Genomic DNA, 19,639 nt, shown 5'->3' with positions numbered 1-19,639 from the left:
AAATTCGTAAAGTTAAATTTTAAAATTTACTTTTTGTATTTAGAGTTTAAAAATAAAATGAAACTAAAAAGTCATAGTAAACTATCTCGCTTGTTGCTTGTAAAACAAAATTGACAAACGCTGCGACCAAATAAAAAAAATCCAAATATATATATTTGCTGTAAATTGTCAATTTAAAAAAATAAATCAAATACAAAAAAGCTATGCGCAGAAGTAAAAAAAAAAATTTATTATAGCGTAAAAAAAAAATTAAAAAAATTAAAATAAAACAATAAACAAAAATGATGTTATTATTTAATTTTTATGAATAATTTTAAAAAAATATCCATTATTTAAAAAAAAAATTAACCATGTTGTCTGCTTGCACTATTAGTTAGAGCAGATCTACGAAACAAAATGCCTCTTGTGAATAAATTGCATAATATTTCATTTCTTTAAAAATAATTGTGTTTTATTTGTAACATACCCCTCTTGTTTTTTTATTTAATCATGATCTAACCAAAATACAAGAAATAATGCCACCAAAATGAAGCCGATAAAATTATAGCAAAATATTTTAAAAACCTGATATTTGATTAAATGATCACCTTAAAAATGAAAAGCTGAATAATGGCACCTATATAGTCTATCTGTACCTATATAAAATCGCATGTCTCGATGTTCTTTTGCGCTAATCTCCGGAGCTCGTCAACCGATTTCAATGAAAATTTGTAGATGCGTATTGTTTGGTCCAACTTAAAAGATAGGACCGTCTTATCTCGATTAGTGACCGTCAATTTTTTACAGATCGAAATTAAGGACTTTTATAGAGAAAGGGTCTAATTCACTTCTAGGTTCTATAAATTTTCAACAGATGGGGTGAGATTTATAAAATTTCCCTCAAACAAACTTTTTTTTATTTTTGTAAGTATTCAATAGAAGGCGCAGTGTTTCAATTTCAAATGTGACGCAGTGAGTTCTTTTTGTTGCAGTTTTTTGCAAATAGTTTTTTAATAGTGCATCTTCTTCTTCAAGAGATATCAAGCTGAAATGTTTACAACGTGCTTAGGAAGTAAAAAGTGAGATCGAGTTCGTAAATGAGTAACATAGGTCAATTGGGTCTTGGGTCTGTAGAACCCATCTTTTAAACCGTTAGAGGTAGAACAAAAGTTAAAATATAAGAAATGTTTCTTATAAAAAAATAAACAACTGTTGTTTGAAACATTATTTCGTAAATATCACTGTTTACTCATGGGGGCGTAAATTAGGTTAGAAACACGAGATCAAAATCATCAAATTTCAATGAATAGAAGGCAAGATATGGGCTAAATCGTAAAAAAGTCATTTTCAACGATGGCGGCAAAAGGGTTAATTTTCCGAATACGCAAAATCAGATTTAAAGTGTCCATCCACTCCAAAAACACTTCAAGTGCTGCAACTCACAGTTACTTCAAGTGAATTTCAAGTACTTCCCATCATGCATCTTTTAAATTTCTTTAAACATTAGTTATTAAAATTTTTCAGGTTAAAAGGTTATGGGAAAATGGTCGTTGTATTGAAATACTAACATTTACAAGTGTTGGTAGTTGATTTATATTATTTTTGCTGTCTTGACTATCTCAGTACGAAATTTTAAAATGGTGGATTTTAGAATAAGCTAAGAAATAAATTTCACAAAATTAAAAGGTTCCACCGAGATTTGAACTCGGATCGCTGGATTCAAAGTCCAGAGTGCTAACCATTACACCATGGAACCGATGGCCAAAATCATAAAAACAACAATAACATTTCAACGATTTATTCTTAGAATCGTAGGCTATTGAATGATTGTCACCACTAGTTCTATATTAAGTTTAAAATCCTTATCTAATTATAATCATTATTTTGCCTTATAATTATTAATTTTTATTAAGCGATTATTTATAACTCTTTCTTCATTGACTACACATCATAAGAATTTTATTATTAAACCACAAATATTCTCTCGCTTCTATAATAAAGAGCAACATGTTAAAATTACTTTTATACATGTATATATTTTTAATATACATATTTTTATTAAACTGTTGCGTTTGTGTAATGTATATAAATTTTCATTCAACAAAATCGTGTGTAAATTGCGGTGAAAACCAGAAGGGGTTTGTTGTATTGATTCATTTCTTTAACAATAGAAATGATACTTAAACAGCCGCTACTCTGAAAAGAGTATGCATAAAGCTGTGAGCATAATTTTTTTCGACTAGTCTTGGGTTATTAAAAAACAAGCGCGGAACCAGAGAGACAATACTGGCAAAATCCCCACTTCCTTCAAAAAGTAAGGAAACAAACTGTTTTGAGCAATTAGATATAACTTGCATCCTTTAGCCATGATACATACCTTTTCGATACCTCGTACTAAGAACGTTGTAAAAATTACCAAAAAATGGTAAAATTTGTTTTTGCTCGATGTAGATAAAAAATCTTTTCTAGAGTATTTTTAACCCAAAAAATATAAAAACCGTATCGATTTGACACTTGGAAGAATATTTTTTAAAATTTTGACTAAAATCGTATTCAATGGCTGATATCCCGGAACCAATCCTTCACTCCATATTTCAGAAACTTTTAGTTCAAGAGCAAAATCAATTCTTTTCAAAATTGTGTATTTATTTTAGAACTACTCACCGAATCGTTAAATAAATTCGATTTTTGAGTGAGAAAACGTATTTCGATTCATGAATTTTTTTTTGTATATTCAACTTCAACTAGTTTCGCTCTCTATAACTTCACATGTTTATTTAACTTCAATTTACACGATATTCATTGAGTAACAGAGGTGCATTTAAAATTATATTTATTTGATTCAAATAATCGTTTTTCTAATTTTGAAAAGCATAAAACATGAAAAAAGCGAAATACTTCACAAGTCTCAGTCAGATAAATTCTGGAATATACATACATACAATTTGAAAAATTTCATTACCAAAATAAATCTGTAATTTTCGGCGCGAAAAAACCCCATATAGTTGTGTACATTAATTCGTTAAATTTCGTTACAGATCGTAGACATTCGTAAAATAACGAAATGGTTGTAAATAACGGTCAGCGCTGCTGTCGGCGTTACGTCGACCCGTGTGTTGTGTGGATTTTCATCCTTGGATTATTGAAAATTACGAAAAAAAGGTAAAAATTCTTTAATTAAATATATAATCAATATAAATGTTATTGTTTTTAAATTTTATTTATAAATATATTTTTTTCAAGTTTATTTTATTTTGTTTTAATAATTATTGTTTCCCTCTTTTAATTAATAAAATGTTTTCTATTGAAATTTTTATTAAAATCAATAAAAAATTATTAAATTAAATTTAATAGAAATTTTAATACAATTTCATATTATTTGTATCAATTTTCTTTTTCTTTCATTAATATTTATGAGTAAACTAAAGCTGAGTAAAAGAGAATAGCAAGACACGACGTGAGTTGAATATGAAAATCATGACAGTGAAAACCCATTAATTTTATAAACTTTGTTGTATCATGACAAAAAAATTTTAACAAAGCTTACTTAGTATTTTATTTTATTTATTTTTTCGTATAGTCATGAAAATAGTTGATTTTTTATTATTTTTTAAATAAAATAAATTCATTTAAGTGAAAAACAATGTGTGATATAAATAGTCTTTTATCTGTTGGATAAAATAATAAATTACATCCTCCGGAAGGAGCTCTACAGTTTGAATTTAATAGATGTAGCCTTTTTTTTTTTATTCGACAGTTAGGTTTTTTTTATTTTAATTGTCAGTATTTTTTTTAATTACTTTTTAATGATTTAGTTAAAATTAGTCTTATCAAGAAGACTTATTAAAATTTATTTTATTCAGACAGAAAATTCTGCATTTTATAAATATATGGTGTAATTGCTTGTTTAAAATATCTAACAACGATAAGTTGGTAGATATTTTTAACAAGCAATTACACCGTATTACAAATTTTACAAATTTTTATTCTGTTAATAGGTACTTAAAATTTTTTTTAAAATAAGCTCTGTTTATGAGGAATAAATAAAATAATGGTTTTTATTTCGATTTAAATTGCATCTTTTACATTGAAATTGTATTTCTATTTGTTACAAATCAGTTATACTTCTTTTTAAATATAATATTTCCATTTTTTTAAAAGTAATTTCAATCGTATTTTCTAATTTTAAATTTTGATAGAAAAGGAAAAAAATTCCGTTTGTCTGTATTACAACTTTATAACGTCGATTTTCATTCGTATCAAATGATAAATTGTTTATTTTCTTTATAGAAATGTATATTATTTTGTAGATTTTTATCAAAGTCAACTTAAAAATTAATCCAGGAATTTAAAGTAGTCTTATTGACAAAACAAAAATTATTAAAAGAACGCCATTCTTAAACCGTTTCTTAACTCTTAAACTTAAAAAAATTGATAAATGTTGTAACCTTTGTTACAGCGTTACTTATGAGGCAAACCTTAGCTTTCTTTATAGCGAAACAGAAAGTGATTTAAAAATAAACTTTTTGTTTACAAAATTAAGTATGCATAAGAATGCAAAGTCGTGAAAAAAGCTAGTTTGCAATACGCTATCAATTTCTTATTTCCATAATTTTATATCAATTTTATTTGACAGAAGATGAATGTCAAATAAAAAGCATCATTTTTAAATGTTCATATTTTGAACTTGGAGATTTTGCAGTCGATGTAGAATAGTTTACAAAATGATTTAACTGTAAGTTCGAAGAAAAATCGTGATTTTGCAAATACTTATGCCTGGAAGACCAATACTACTTAGCATTTGACTGGTTCTTGATTCTACTTGATCATGTAATATCAATACTTTTCGAAAAACAATTAAATTTCTGTATTTCGGTTTTTTTTGTTTGTCGATTGAGAAATATTTATTTTGAGGGGAAAATTCTACAATAGTAACTTAAATAATTAACGAAAACAGGAGAACAAATATATTTTTGAAATTTGTTGTACAAATTTGTTAAAGCACAAAATAGTTTATTATTTTGATACAGAAAAGTTTTTCTTTTTATTAGAAAAGTAAACTGAGTTTCTCTAATTTTTCAAAGAGTTTTCGGTATCGTTTAGTGATAACTTCAACAAATATAATCTATCTAATGTAATAGATATGATAATTATTCGGTAATAATAAGACATAGATATTTAAAGATGAATAGAATAATTTTTGAATATCATTAGCGTTGAAATTATTAAATTGACAAAGCTATTAAATAAAACAAGTAAAGCTTAGTTATATTACGAGTCGTTAACAGTAGAAAGGTAATTACAATGAAATAATAGAAGTTGTAGAACAATATTTTATAATTTAGTCTATCATCAATTTTTGGTAAGGTTAACATATGTTTGGAATATTATTTTACTGTCTACTGCTTATTACCTTAGGCTGTATTTCAGCATTTGTCATGAATTTAGAGCAAATAAATAGACTATTTTGTTTTATATTTGAGGTTTCCTCATAAATTATTTCATTTTATACAATAACAATTACTAATGACGACACGCAGTCAATATGGGAGTCATAAGCAGGCTTATATCTTAAAAAAAAAAGGAGAAGTATCGTGGGACACTCGGTAGGAACTATGCTCATATCATATCTTCGTATATTATAAATGCAGCGCTTACTTTTTTATTGAGATTTGCTTTGATTTTTGTGCTAGTTTGAATGATTGATTATGCACATGTTCAATTTTGTAAGATTATTTTGTGCTTTTTTCTTCTGTCTATATTTTTTTAAATATTCATTGCGACTTGTAGTCGATTTGCTACAAAAAAACACAATTCCAAAAAATGAAAAATACAGTACAGTTTAAGTGTAATTAGTTTCTTGTAAATTTTTTTTTCTCTCACAATATTGTTTGCATTTCTGTGAATTGGTAATTTCAGGTTTAATTTTTTTTTTGTATTCATTTTTTCTTTCACGATACTGTTTCCAAATCTGTAAATTGATAATTCTGAAAATTTAAAGTATTAATTAAGTCAAATGCTTGTTTAATTGTTTAAAGAATTAAGTATTATTGCAACTTTAACTCTATACTTTATAAATTAATTATAAATTTGTTTAAAAATGACATACTTCTGATTTATTAGTCAACCCAATATGTGCCTACATTACCTTATTTGGCTTGATCAAGATATTTATTATGACATAACATAAAATTTCCTTGTACTCATTTTAAATAACCTTCATTTTTTTGAATGAGAAAACATACATTTTGGAGAGAAAATACAAATTGACAGATTGTAAAATATTTTTGCTTATTCTCAAAATTCATTGCAAGCTGAATCGATTTAAAAGTTTTCCTAGGTAACCTAAAAATCGGTTTTTGGGATCATTTTGATTTGTTGCACTTTTTTTGGTTTTACCTCTCAACCAGCAAACAAATTAGAACGTGCGTGTTTATCATCAACCGCCTAATGTTTACAGAAATATTTAATAAATATTAGTAAAATTGAATGCCGTTTTTCAGATCAACGCCTTAAACTTGCCAAATTAACGACTATATATTTTATTATTAAGTTATAAGAAAATACATCATCAAAGTTGAAAATAAGGTACAAATAATGTCAACCACAATTCTAAACAATGAAATGAAAATTCATTTGAGCCATTTTGTAAAATGAACAGATAACACAAACGGTATGTGTTCAATCACCTTTAAAATAATTTCAATTATAATGTCAATTGTTCAACAATTTCCTACACGGAATAAGAAACTATAGTAGAACAAGAATCTATCGGATATTATACATTTAGGAAACCATATCACGTAAATTGAACAATCCTATTGTACGATTAAAGAGTACGTTAAAACAATTTATCTTTTGATTGGAACATTCATTGCGTTTTCAAAAAATTTGATTTGGAAATTGAATTGGTGCGAATTTTTTAGAGAGAATTTTAGAATTTATTCTTTTTATATTTGGTTGGGAATGAAAAATTATCATGTGTAGATAATATAATCTTTGATAAAAATCGAAAGTTCTGAGGTAACACACATAAAGTAAAAAAAATACAGTAGAATTGATAACCTCCTCCTTTTTTGTTTGAAGTCGGTTAGAAAAGATATAATCCACATAAATTCAATGTTATTTCAAGGTTTCTCTATTTTTTAATATTTTAAAAATTCGGTGTGTTTATCTATAAAACGAATCTCTAAAATGAGAAATCGATTTGTCTAGTATTGAACATAAAATGATTTAATTTCAAAAAAAAAAATGTATCCGTTGTTTTTTTTCTATGAAGAGTTCTAGAATATTTTATTACATATTAGATTATCTATTGTTAAAAAATGTATTTAGAAAGTCATTAAATAAAAATTAACTGTTTGTATGATAATGAGCTGTGAAACAGACAATAACATGTTTAATTGAATTATATTAAAAACTTCTAACTTTTGTTTAAAATTTAATATTAAAGCTCTATAAAAACCTATGATAATTTTATAATGAAATTTACTTTGAGCTCAAAATGTGTGAAATGCCTTGATGTTTGTTAACTAATTTTCCTACAATATATATTAGAAGATTTTTCTATCGAGAAAGCACAATAATAAATAAAGTATAGTTTCATTTTTATTAGTGTTATACGTATAAAAAATGGAAATAAAAATACAGGAATTTTAGGGATTTTAAAAAATGAAATAAAATTATTTAATTGTATTTGGTCAAATCACTTTTAATTTTTTGATTATTTTTTTTTTTGTGAGAGAAAAATTATAATTATGAGTAAAGATTATATCATTGGACGTAAACAAACAAAACGCGCATTGTGGCCCATTTAATAATAACTTAATGTTTTCTTACAAAAATATAATAAAAATATAAAAAATGGGATAATTTGACTAAATACGATTAAATAATTTTATACTTTTTGGAAATCCCTTCCATTATTAAGTGAAATTTACTAACATCTACTTATTATCATTGGCTACTGGATATCGAATGATAGTCAGTGAATGAACAAATTTATAAATATTTGCCATACTCGTATCTCCCAAATTGGGCCTCAGATCCAAATTTGGAAAGGAGTTTTTTGTTGTTGCTCTTGATGAGCTTATTTTTGTAAGCTGGGTTTCTGCAGTCAATAACAGAACAAGGTGTATGACTGGAAATATTGAAGAAATACATTAATTCAATATTCAATTTATATTTATTCTCTAAAACAATTTTTCGAATACAGTTATTATAAGATACCCGATATACAGTGTATACACCGAAGTGGCTTGATATTTTTTAAATATCTCTGAAAATCTAACTTGATATCTCAAATATCATTCTAAAAGTAAACTTTTACTTTTCTAATCTCAAATGAAATCATTGGACAACAACCACAAAAAGATACTTGATTTATAACCAACCAATAACTTTTCAAGTACTTTTCATTTTGTTAAATATATATAGCTCTCACTTCAAAACAAAATATTCGTAGATTAACCCGTAGTATAGTGGAAATGTATATGGGCTTGAAAAAGGTCAACACACTTTTTCTTGTATATGAAAGGAATTTGAAAACTTTATTTTCACATAAACCACAAATAAACAATTCAACTAATGAAAGATAAATATTTCTTATAACGTTTCAATATAAATAGAAATAGGACGGGATTTTTATGCTGTTGTGCTACGAACAAAGGTGGTAACTGATATTTTCATAACAAGTGAAATGTACAAAATTAAAAACACCCCGGCAAATTTTTCGGGTACGGACCCCAAAGCTCGCTCTTAGAACATATCTAAGAACCCTCTTTATTAAATTATTTTTTTTCTTAACACCTTCTTTAAACTGAACCGATTTTGGAGATCATCGCCAATTTTTTAGTTGTTTTGGGTACGGGAGTAGACCCTACGATGCCACAGACAGACAGATAGACACACACACATAGCAGTCAAACTTAACACCCCTTTTTTTGTTCGGGGGTTAAAAAATGATATTGCATAACAGAAATAACTAAAAATTTAATTAAGAATAACTAAAAAAGTAGAAGTATTTTTGTTTAGAAACTTATTTTACTTCTTGTTAGAAAAATAAAAATGGCGATTTTTAATAAAAAATTTAGATCATTTTTATAATTCTTTGTTTTATTTATTTTCGTGATTAAGATACAATTTTACTTTTCAAAAAGTGCTGAGACAGGTTGAAACAGGTGTCAAAAAACTAGTACTTATGATTTTCTCGAAGTGGACTATTAAAAATGTTACTAAAGCAAAAAACCGTAAATTTTTATGATGGCGGACAAATATTAAATATATAAAAATATATATTGAATTTTATGAACAAAATCAAAGCTGTTAATTTGTCAACATACATCATAAAATTGAAATAAGTTATTTTTTCTGAAATAAATCACTCACGTAAACAGACATACGACAAATACCTAATCATTATCAAAAACATATTGAAGATAATAAAAGCTCTGGTAATTTAAGAGTCTTTATAATTCATGAAAAATTTTAATACTATAATAAATTTACATGCTTACCTATACCAAGAATACAGTGTCTTTCAGAAGTCGTTATTTACCCTTGAATGAGACCTTTCTTTTAAGTCAATTCAGATTCAGAAAAATATTTTAATCATGAATTGTTCGAAAAGAGGATCTGGTCTCATAGGCACCATTGAATGAATCTTGACCCTCCAGATCAATTAAGGGTCAACAAGTTTCGGTTACTGATGAGAGACAGAATACCACTTTAAAAGATTTGAAGATTGAAAAGATTTTTCTCATAAGAAACTAACATTTTGTTTTGAATCATTTTTTTGAAATGTAAATAGTTTCCACAGAAATTGAATGTAAAAATAAAGATTACACTGTTTTTAACTTAGCGAGATTTATGGCTTAATGGAAGAAAAAAGTTAGATCAAGTTTCTTATTCCCTTTAAGTAACCTTAAGGTTCAAGTCCAATCCAAAACGTCTATGAGATCTTCAACTTTGATACGAAAAACTTTGGCTTGACAAATTTTTCTGTATCTGATTTGTGACACACTGTATACTAATACCAAAATATATACCAGACAAAAAGCACTTAGCTTAATTTATTATTCATGTTATATTTATTTTATATTGTAGGCATAAGAAAATTTAGACAAATTTAGTACCTAGCTAGTCCAATAACATTGAGGGAAAACATGATTGAGAAAGTTGATTTTTTAAAGTACGTGACGCAAGAAAAAAATTTCCGGGATTTGCACTTTAAAAGAAAGACTTTCTCAATACCACCCTTGCTCAGCGTTATTCTATTGCGCCTACATATGACTAATTGACTAATTGTAAATAATTCCAAAAATATACGCTGGCCTTATGCCTATCCGATTTATATATAGTTTAAAGTTTTTGAATTTGTGAAGTCCGGGGAAGTAATATGTTTATAAATAACCAATATAAACATTCATATGTGATCTAGCTAACTAATCTTATAACAACAGATCAGTCTTTCATAAAACTTCCCATAAAACTGATCTCGATTAATCTATTTTAAATCTTCCAATGAATACTTGTTTGATATTATGGTATTCTTTCTGAAATAACAGAGAAGAAACTAATTGGTTTAATCAACCGCATCTACTATAATATATTTTTTACCTTCGCTTCCACCAAAAACATTTACATTTATTTCTATATTTTGTAGCATATTTTTTAATTTTTTTATAAGATGAGTTGCACCATATTTATTGCACATTTTTGAAGGTTTCATGGTATATTTATTTTCTCTGTTGTGTGGGCAAAATTTTCAAGCAGTTGTAAGTTTATAGGATACACATTACATTTATAATTTATCAAAATACTAAAAAATATTCGTGTTCAAATCATTTTCGAAGCGGTTGGTCCCCTTCATCTAACTTTCCTTCACAAATTAAAACGTATAGTTATGATTGAAATTTAAGTAAATATTTTGAAGGATCGTATCGTCTTTTCAAAAACGATAAGAGATTGTGCTTTTTTGCAAAAAGTGATACAACTCTTATTTTAATTGTTAATACTTAGGTACCTGTAAAATGTCTAGGCATATTAAAACAGCAACAGTGCAAATTTCTAATAAAGCAATAATAATTTACATAAATTAAATTTATTCTGACACAAAGGGCCAATATAATTTAAATATTATATTGCTTATATAAATTTAAAATGAAATAAATAAGTGATATTTCCCCCGAAAATATAGACTGATATATTGTATCGAAAGTTAATAGTATTTTGAGTTCTGGACAAAGTGTATTTTTTTTTCTCTCTTTAATTATGATAATAATTTGTTTAACATAAATTCAACACAGAGTTTATTTCAACAGCAAATGTAAATTATAACTGCTAACTGTCAAATACCATCAACTTCCTTATCGCTAACTGTGTACATTTTCATGAAAAACGCTTATTTTCAGATCGAACTAATTTTAACAGTATTAATATTAATAAAGTTATGACTAATGTATTTCAAGTTTTAAACGATGCCTTTTTAGAAATGACATAATTTTCAAACGAAAAATTTGTAGTATTAATTTTCTAAATTTTTGGCCATATTGCTGCAATGCCTGTTTTTCGCTAGCTATCATTAATGTGCTTAATTCCGGGACCAGGACTCCACAATCTTGAAACCTATTAGAGCAAAGTTAATTTTGATCAAAATTGGATAAAATTTGGATGTGAAAGAGCAAAATAAAATTTTTTGGATTCTGATGACGTCATTAAGTTAAAAAATTCGATATTTTGGATAACACAGGCAAATTAGATCCGATCTTATTGGAATTTTTTTTTTAAACTCACTAATTTTGGGTCAATCCTTTCAGCTGGGATGTCTATTTTTTGATAGCTATTACTTATGTGCTTACTTCCGGGACCTGGACTCCACAATCTTGAAACTTATTATGGCTAGATTAATTTTGATCACAAATTTGAAAAGTATCACCCAAATATAGTAGGATTACATACTTGATTGATCAAAATTGGATAAAATTTGGATTTGATAGAGAAAAATTAAATTTTTTGGATTCTGATGACGTCATTAAGTTAAAAAATTGGATTTTTTTGATAACAAATGCAAATTTGATCCGATCTTATCGGAATTTTTTTGGAAACCCACTAATTTTAGGCTAAGCTTTTCAGGCCATGCTTTTCAGGTGCCAGTTTTTCGCTAGCTATCAGTTATATGCTTAATTCCGGGACCAGGACTCCACATTCTCGAAACTTTATTTAGTGGGAAAACACAGCTAGCTATAGGAAAGTTAATGGTATTTATTAACAGTTACACAGTTACAATTTACATTTGTTGTTGACATAAACCCTGCGTTGTATCTAAGTTATAATACTTAGTTATTTGGCCATAATCTTCCGTGTCGTATAGGGATTCCGTTTTTAGGGATTTTTATTTCTACAAAGCTTTTAACAAGAAGAAACATTAATGAATTAGAACCTTAGTGATGGAGCTCTACTGATCACGAGTTTTATTTACATATAAGAGGCGTAGTTTGTGTAAAATGTTTATAATTTATTAAATAATTTTAAAATTATATTACTTTTTATGAATATATAAATGAAAAGAAATTCAATGATTATTATCGTTAAAAATTAGCTTTTTATACACGTAGGTGGATGTAGATTGTAGGTGTATGTAGGTTTATGTCCCTACCTTTGTTTTTGTTTTTGTCTTTACCTTTTTATACTCGGTATTTATGTAATATATATCAAGGTATATAATAATAATAATAATAATGATGGGATTAACCTCCGTTTCTCTGACATAAATGCCTAGAACAGAAGCCACCCACATCATTGTAAATCTTTATTCATTTAATTACATTCATATATACAATTACATTTATGATGTGGGTGGAGTCGGTTACTTCGTTCTTATCCAAGCGACGACAATGTGATCAATTCTCTCGTTCCATTAATTATCAATGGATTCGAACCCGCAACCCAAGTCTAAGTAGTCAAACGTTTAAAGTCTGTTACTTTAGACCGCTCGGCCACTTAGGCTCTATATATCAAAGTATATTAAGTTATACCTAAAAATATTGATGTTAAGAAAAAATTTTTGGTATAGGTGTTCATAAATCATGCCTTAAACACCTACCCAAAAATGTCCGCCAGCTCTCGGGCTAAAACGTCATTGTCATATGTCACAAGTGGAGTTAAATAATGATTTAATAATATTCAATAAAATGAGTAAGAAACGATCGAATCGAAAGTTTTGTGTTGTTCAAACACAGTAATGTAAAACACAGTGTGAAAACACATTTACACACCCAGTAATAATACATAATTGCAATTTTACCGTTTCCCTAGATAATGAATTAGAGAGAAACCAAAACCACAAAAAAACACGAGATGGCGTTCTACTTTACTAGCGTATATGAATTAAAACCTGAGTTTTAACTAAATTTTGTAAATTTTTCATTAAAACTATAATATTGTGATTCCATGGAAGCGATAATTAATATTATCGTGCTGCCTGACCCAAATTTCTATGAATTACGCCTTTTTTTATTATGTAAAAATCATAAATAACTAAAATTTAACCTTGTGAATAATGTTAAAACATGACTGAACAAAGTGTGGTTTTAATTATGCGGTGGAAGGAGGAAGAAATTATTAACAATAGTTTTAATTTATGCTTTAAGCTCTTTCTTCTAGTGTAATTATATTATTAAAAACTTTTACTCTTTTCTTTAAGAACAATGTTTCTACACATTTTTTATAATTGTATCTACAAATCCTGAATGCGTGTTTGAAAATTATAAGCATACAATGTAATCAAAATTAGAATCTTACATGATATTAAAAAAAATAATTTACATTGTGAAAATGAATACCAAAATGGAAAATAATTTAAAACTATATAGCAGAGCAAGGTTTCGATCCACGGACCTCTGGGTTATGGGCCCAGCACGCTTCCACTGCCCCACTCTGCTTATATGTAAATCGAATAAACAATAATAATAAATGTACGCCATTTACTAGAAGCTTCTGTTTAGCTCAGAGTACGTGTTAATATCCGTTTACCCTATGTTATTTGCAAATACATTTTTGACGAATAGTCGTAAAAAGAAGGGAGTCTATCACTTTGGAGTTATAAAAAAATTGGTGCGGTAATCACAATTTATATGAATAAAAATTGACGTTTAATGCGTTGCTTACAAATTGCAGAAACAGAGAAAATTTAAAAGACAAAGTTTAAAGTGTTCTAAAAATTAAAAAAAATGTCTAAGTATATACAATTTATAACCGTACAAAAAATTGCAAACAATTAATTTATGACGTTAACAATTTGAAAAATAAATCTACTTTTCAGCATAATTTTCAAAGAATAAGATAGTCTTTTAAAAGAAAAATCTTCAAATATACCATATAATCATCTAAAAAGGTTTCTCTACACATACGCATCAGTTTCTCTTTGATCAGCATTATATGGATATAATCTATGCACAGAGTAAACTGTACTAACTAGATTTCGTTTGCGAACCAACAAAATGAAACCAAATAAAATTTTGAAATTCTTTATGCATATTAAGTACGTCTGTAAAAGATATGTCTGTGAAAACTTCGTATCTCAAAAATGTTTTCATATTTTTTTAGATAGATAACTCCGTATTTTTATTTCATAATTCATTTAAAACAATTTAACGAAGCTTAGATTGAAAACCTTAAATCTCAGAAACATTTTTCGCTGCATTATTGATTTAAAAACCTCGGACTTTACTCAAAAAATGAGAATCAGAAAAATTTCGCACTTTTTTGAGATACGGGGTTTTTTATTTTAATCCGACGTTATAAATTTTTGTATATAGAAATTTTTACTAAATGGTATACTTTTTTAACATTTAAAAAAATTATTTACAAAATACAACTTCAGGGCTATATAACGTCTAAATAGGGCAACTTTGTGCAAGTTCAGGGGCGAAGTATAGCCTACGCCAACTACGCAATGGCTCTCATGTTGGGGTCCTGCAATGAACGATCTGAATGTATCTATCTTATTGTATAGTGATTCTATCATTTCTGGACTTGCGCTTGGCTAACAACATGTAGGAAGGTTTGGTATAAATGGTGCAAAATATTATCAATGAAAATTTTGGTTTTTCAATGTGATATTCAGCAGCAATGTAGTATTAATACTAGTGAAATGGCGATTATATTTATATGTAATTTTTAAGCGGATATAATATTGCAAATAATCCAGCTTTATCGAACGTTATAGCAATATTTGTTTAACATAAACTAAGTAAATATTCATTTTGTTACTGCACTGGTCCGAAATGTATTAAAACGTACAATTGATACCAACAGTATTGATACCGAGTATATCAAGTAAAATTTTTAGCTGATAGGTTTTTGTATCTTTGAGTATAACAATAAGCTTAGAAATATTTTTAAGCGTTACAAACTTTAGACTAAACTTAGTATACCTTGATAAATTTCATATATACATGTTAAAAAAATATGAGTAAAGTATATATTAGTGAAGTTTGGGATTCCTTTGCGATTTATGATACAAAATGATGATGCTTTTTTGTCAAAAACATTCCCATCGTTTCTTGAGAATGCGAATTCGAATGTTAAAAAATATGCTCTTACATTTTAATAAACGTATTCGAGTCTATTTTAAAATCTATAAAATAATTTTACAACAATTCGTTTTAATCACAGCAGATCGTTTTATTAATCACATACATTAAATGACTGGATTAATTAATTTCAAGATCTATGTCAATAACTAACTAACTGCATATATATTTTATATAACGTTATTAAAGAGCGTATAAACTTCGTAAGTGTAATAGTTTGTTGTTTCAACTAATCCCTAGTAAAGTAACATTAATCATATTAAAATGTTTTCCGCTTATGAATAAACGTAAAATTTTTCTGAATCATATAAAATACATTTTCGAACCTCATATATGATAATAAATTTAATTTTAAAGTGGTTTAGAATTGAGAACATTAAAAGTTACGTAGCAAGTAAAATTTAGATTATGTTTCGTACTTGCGAGAATAGTATAGGATCTCAAGTTTTTCTGTAATTCTTTATAATACAATTTGTTCTTTAGTTATCAGATTGTTTTAAAACTTTGATGGAAAGTTTTCAGTAAAAAGCACTGTATTTTATTTTGCGGAAATTTATTACCACCTTTTTCGGTTTTTTTCTTACAAGAGCTCTCACTCTTTATACCGTTAGGTTATGTTAGAGTGGCTGTGCTGGGGTGGGACACACTTAGACCAGAGGGTCCGTTGTGATACCGAAAGAAAAAGGGTTGGCCCATTCCTGGCCACTAATCCATGAACCATTTGGAGCTGTTTAAGAACAGCATGAGAGCTTTGACGTCGACGAACTCCAGTTCGGAGAGGTCGTCAAAGAGAGGCTGGCTCAAGTAAGTCCATCTCCTCATGACAAGATCTGGGCAGTGACAGAGAAGATGAGACATTGTCTCCTCCTCCTCACTACTGTGACAGCTCTTGCAGTAGTCGTGATTCACTGCCTGGCCAGGCGTTAAGCATGCGTGCCGCCTAACCAGTGTCCTGTAATAGCCGCAAAAACTTTGCGAACAGAGGCGATTTGCAATTGTACTCACACCACCTCTGTCTTGTAGTACCACAAGTACGCTTCTCCCTCCATCTAAGATTGGTCCTTTTTAAGATATCCTCTTTGAGAAGCAACTTGCAGTTCGCAAATGGAATTCCCGGATATTTATTGATGCTTGTGTCCGGCACCTTTGTGCCATTTCTGGCAAGCTCGCCGGCTTCACAATTTCCTGGAATATCCCTGTGTCCTGGTACCCATACCAGGTTTAAATTCTATACTTCATTTCATTCTATACGGTATTTATCGTTTTAGCTTGTTCTGTAATAATTTTTTTGTTAGTCGTTACTCACTATATTGAAATCACAGGTGTGTTCACGCGAAATTCGCAATACTTAAGCACTTTAACACATCTATCTTTATAAACGTAATAGTAAAAAAACTAAACAAGAAAAAAAAATACAAAAGAAATGATAAAAATGAAAAAAAAAAACTTTATTGCATTGAACACATTTTTATAAAATATAGTATACTTGGATAGAATATTTTTACATTGAAAGTTCTAAGTCTTTGTGTAAAGAGTGAGCTATTTTAATGTGGGAAAAATCTTGTAGAATAACTAAAAAACAAAAAACTTTTTCAAAGAAAAAATGTTGAGCTAAGGGGAAAAATTTTGGCGCGGGGTGTGAATGTTTAAGTTACCTTGATTACCGATACTAGAGAAAAGGACACTTTAAATTAGAAAGTAGTTTAAAAAACAAGCATATTTTATTCGACACATTTTTGATTAGATCAAAAATGAATGTAAAAATTTAACAAAAAATGAATGAGAGACAGAAAAGTTTTATTTATAAAGGGATGTCTTTATAAGAAATGATAAAGTATGTTGGAAACATTTTAATGTCCTTGGCTTTATTAAAAATTTGTTTTACTATATAGCAAAGCTCTTCTACTTTTGTACTGAATTTCTGACCAAACTATTTAATTATCGAAAAAGTGTTTCAAACAATCTTTGTTTATTTTCTTATAATAACAGCCTTTTATTTTAAAATGCTCTGCTATCTCTTATCGATGTTATCGAACAACCTGGAGATGACCGACTTGAATGGCCCCAAAGATCAAATTGTCTAAAAGATGCCACCCCTTGAACGCAGCATTATTTTTTTTAAATTGTTTTTCTGTAGCTTAGTTACCTTGCAAGGTTTTTTCTTTTATCGATTAGGTAAAATTGGTTCACCTTGTATATGTTGTTCGATATAACATTTTTTTTCTTTTTTTTGCTTTACGGTACAACATCTGTGTTAATGTGCTCTCATAGAAAATTAAATTTGTGTGTATTGAAATTATTATGATATGCAATTTAGATCATTAATTGATTATATTAATGCTTTTTATATCATGTATATGTATATGAAATATACATAGTATATTAAGTTTAGCCCCAGGTTTGTAAAAAATTTTGGTATAGGTGTTCATTGGATCATTTTATTAGTCCATTTTCGGTTGTCCGTCCACCCGTCCGTCCGTCTGTCAACACGATCTCAAAAACGAAAAATGATATCAAGCTGAAATTTTTCCATCGTACTCAGGATATAAAAAATGAGGTCGAGTTCGTAAATTGGTCAAGTGGGTCTCGGGTCTGTAGGCCCCTTTTTGTAAACCGTTTGAGATAGAACAAAAGTTTAAAGATATCAAAAAATAAACAACTTTTGTTTGAAACATTTTTTCATAAAAATCACTGTTTACCCGTGAGGGCGCAAATTGGATAGTATGTATTATATGGGAATATCAGTTATGTATGTGTGACACGTATAGGTATACACGTATATGTGTAATGTAATAAAGTAATCAACACTGTCTATACATGGTATTTAAACAATTAACTCAGTCAATTGTTTGTTTTCACTTGTTTGCTTTGAAAATACGTATAATTAAATTCAATTTCTTTATTTCTTTACTGTAATTATAAAATTATGTTTTAGTATAGAATTTATGTTATTTCTATAAAACTTTACAATAATTTATTAGTTACTTTAATGAATAAATTCTTTAATATAAATTAGCTCAGCTATTAAGAATTTATTTGCTTCTTCAGAAAAAATGTTTCCATGAATGATTTTCAGTAGATACGGAACGAATATTCAGTTACAATTCGAAATATGATCTATTCGTCAACTTTTTTAATAGTATAATTTTCGCTCGAATACCAAATACCAATCATGCTACAAACGTAGGTACATGTTATTCAAAACTGTATTGATTTTCCATTTAGTGGTATTTTGAAAATAATTAATTGCAAAAAATAATAATATCAGAAAATAGCTGGTTTTTAATAATAAACAGTAAACATTATCCATTATGAATGATTAATTATTTATTAATAATTCAATCAAAATTTTAGTAATCACAAGGGAAATAAACAGCTGCAACTTCGCTTAGCACTTATCTCAAAGAGACAAATACAAACCTGTTGCACACATACCTAGATATGTAATGCATTGATGTGTTTATTGTATTCTAAATATGAGAACATAATGTACACACATTTCGCTGAATATTCGTCGCTTAGGCCAAATCAAATACCCGCTTCCATACTAGTTTCTAGCTAAATTTCTGTCAGGTTCTAGTGGGAGATATATTTTTTAGTTAATAACAAATATCATCTGTCTTCTTTCTATCCTGGTCAATTGTGAGTGACATTTCGTTTATCGACTAACTTCAACATGTAGTTTTCGCGACACCTTGTGTGCGCGCATCATAAAAATTGACTATCATCATTTTTTCATAGCGCCTAAAGAAGTATGACTAAAAAAATGTTTGTATAATAATTTATATAAATTATTAACACGTTTCTTCATCAACAATAGTTGTAAAACCAACATAAAGTATACTGCATGCATTTAAAAATCAATATCATAAAAGTAATTTATTTTACGCACCACCACAATTTAATCACTTAATATGTATATTATAATGTCTGTACCCGCGGCCTCGCTTGTCTCATTTATTGAAACCTTTTTTAGGTTATTTCTAAAAGTTTAATTGTATTTCATAAAAGTTTAACTGTATTTTTATTAGTGGATAATCATTAGGAAAATGTTCTTAAATGAATTC

At 27.8% G+C, this 19,639-nt stretch overlaps 1 protein-coding gene and 1 non-coding gene across 2 annotated transcripts in view; one reads left to right on the top strand and one right to left on the bottom strand.

The window, feature by feature from the left end:
• Positions 1-1,663: 1,663 nt before the first annotated feature.
• Positions 1,664-1,735, bottom strand: Trnaq-uug. The gene has a single exon. It is a non-coding gene; the product is annotated as a tRNA-Gln (tRNA).
• Positions 1,736-3,083: 1,348 nt separating this feature from the next.
• LOC123298136 (sodium-dependent neutral amino acid transporter B(0)AT3) overlaps positions 3,084-19,639 on the top strand; it is a 38,182-nt gene continuing 21,626 nt past the window's right edge. The window contains exon 1 of the mRNA XM_044880049.1: positions 3,084-3,141. The gene's annotated coding sequence lies outside the window, so the exon portion shown is untranslated. The remainder of the gene's footprint in view (positions 3,142-19,639) is intronic.

The sequence above is a fragment of the Chrysoperla carnea genome, chromosome 4 (genome assembly GCF_905475395.1).
Source record: "Chrysoperla carnea chromosome 4, inChrCarn1.1, whole genome shotgun sequence".
In the NCBI taxonomy this organism is placed as follows: domain Eukaryota; kingdom Metazoa; phylum Arthropoda; class Insecta; order Neuroptera; family Chrysopidae; genus Chrysoperla; species Chrysoperla carnea.
Note: the sequence above shows the minus strand (reverse complement) of the source record. Positions and strands in the feature narration are given on the sequence as shown.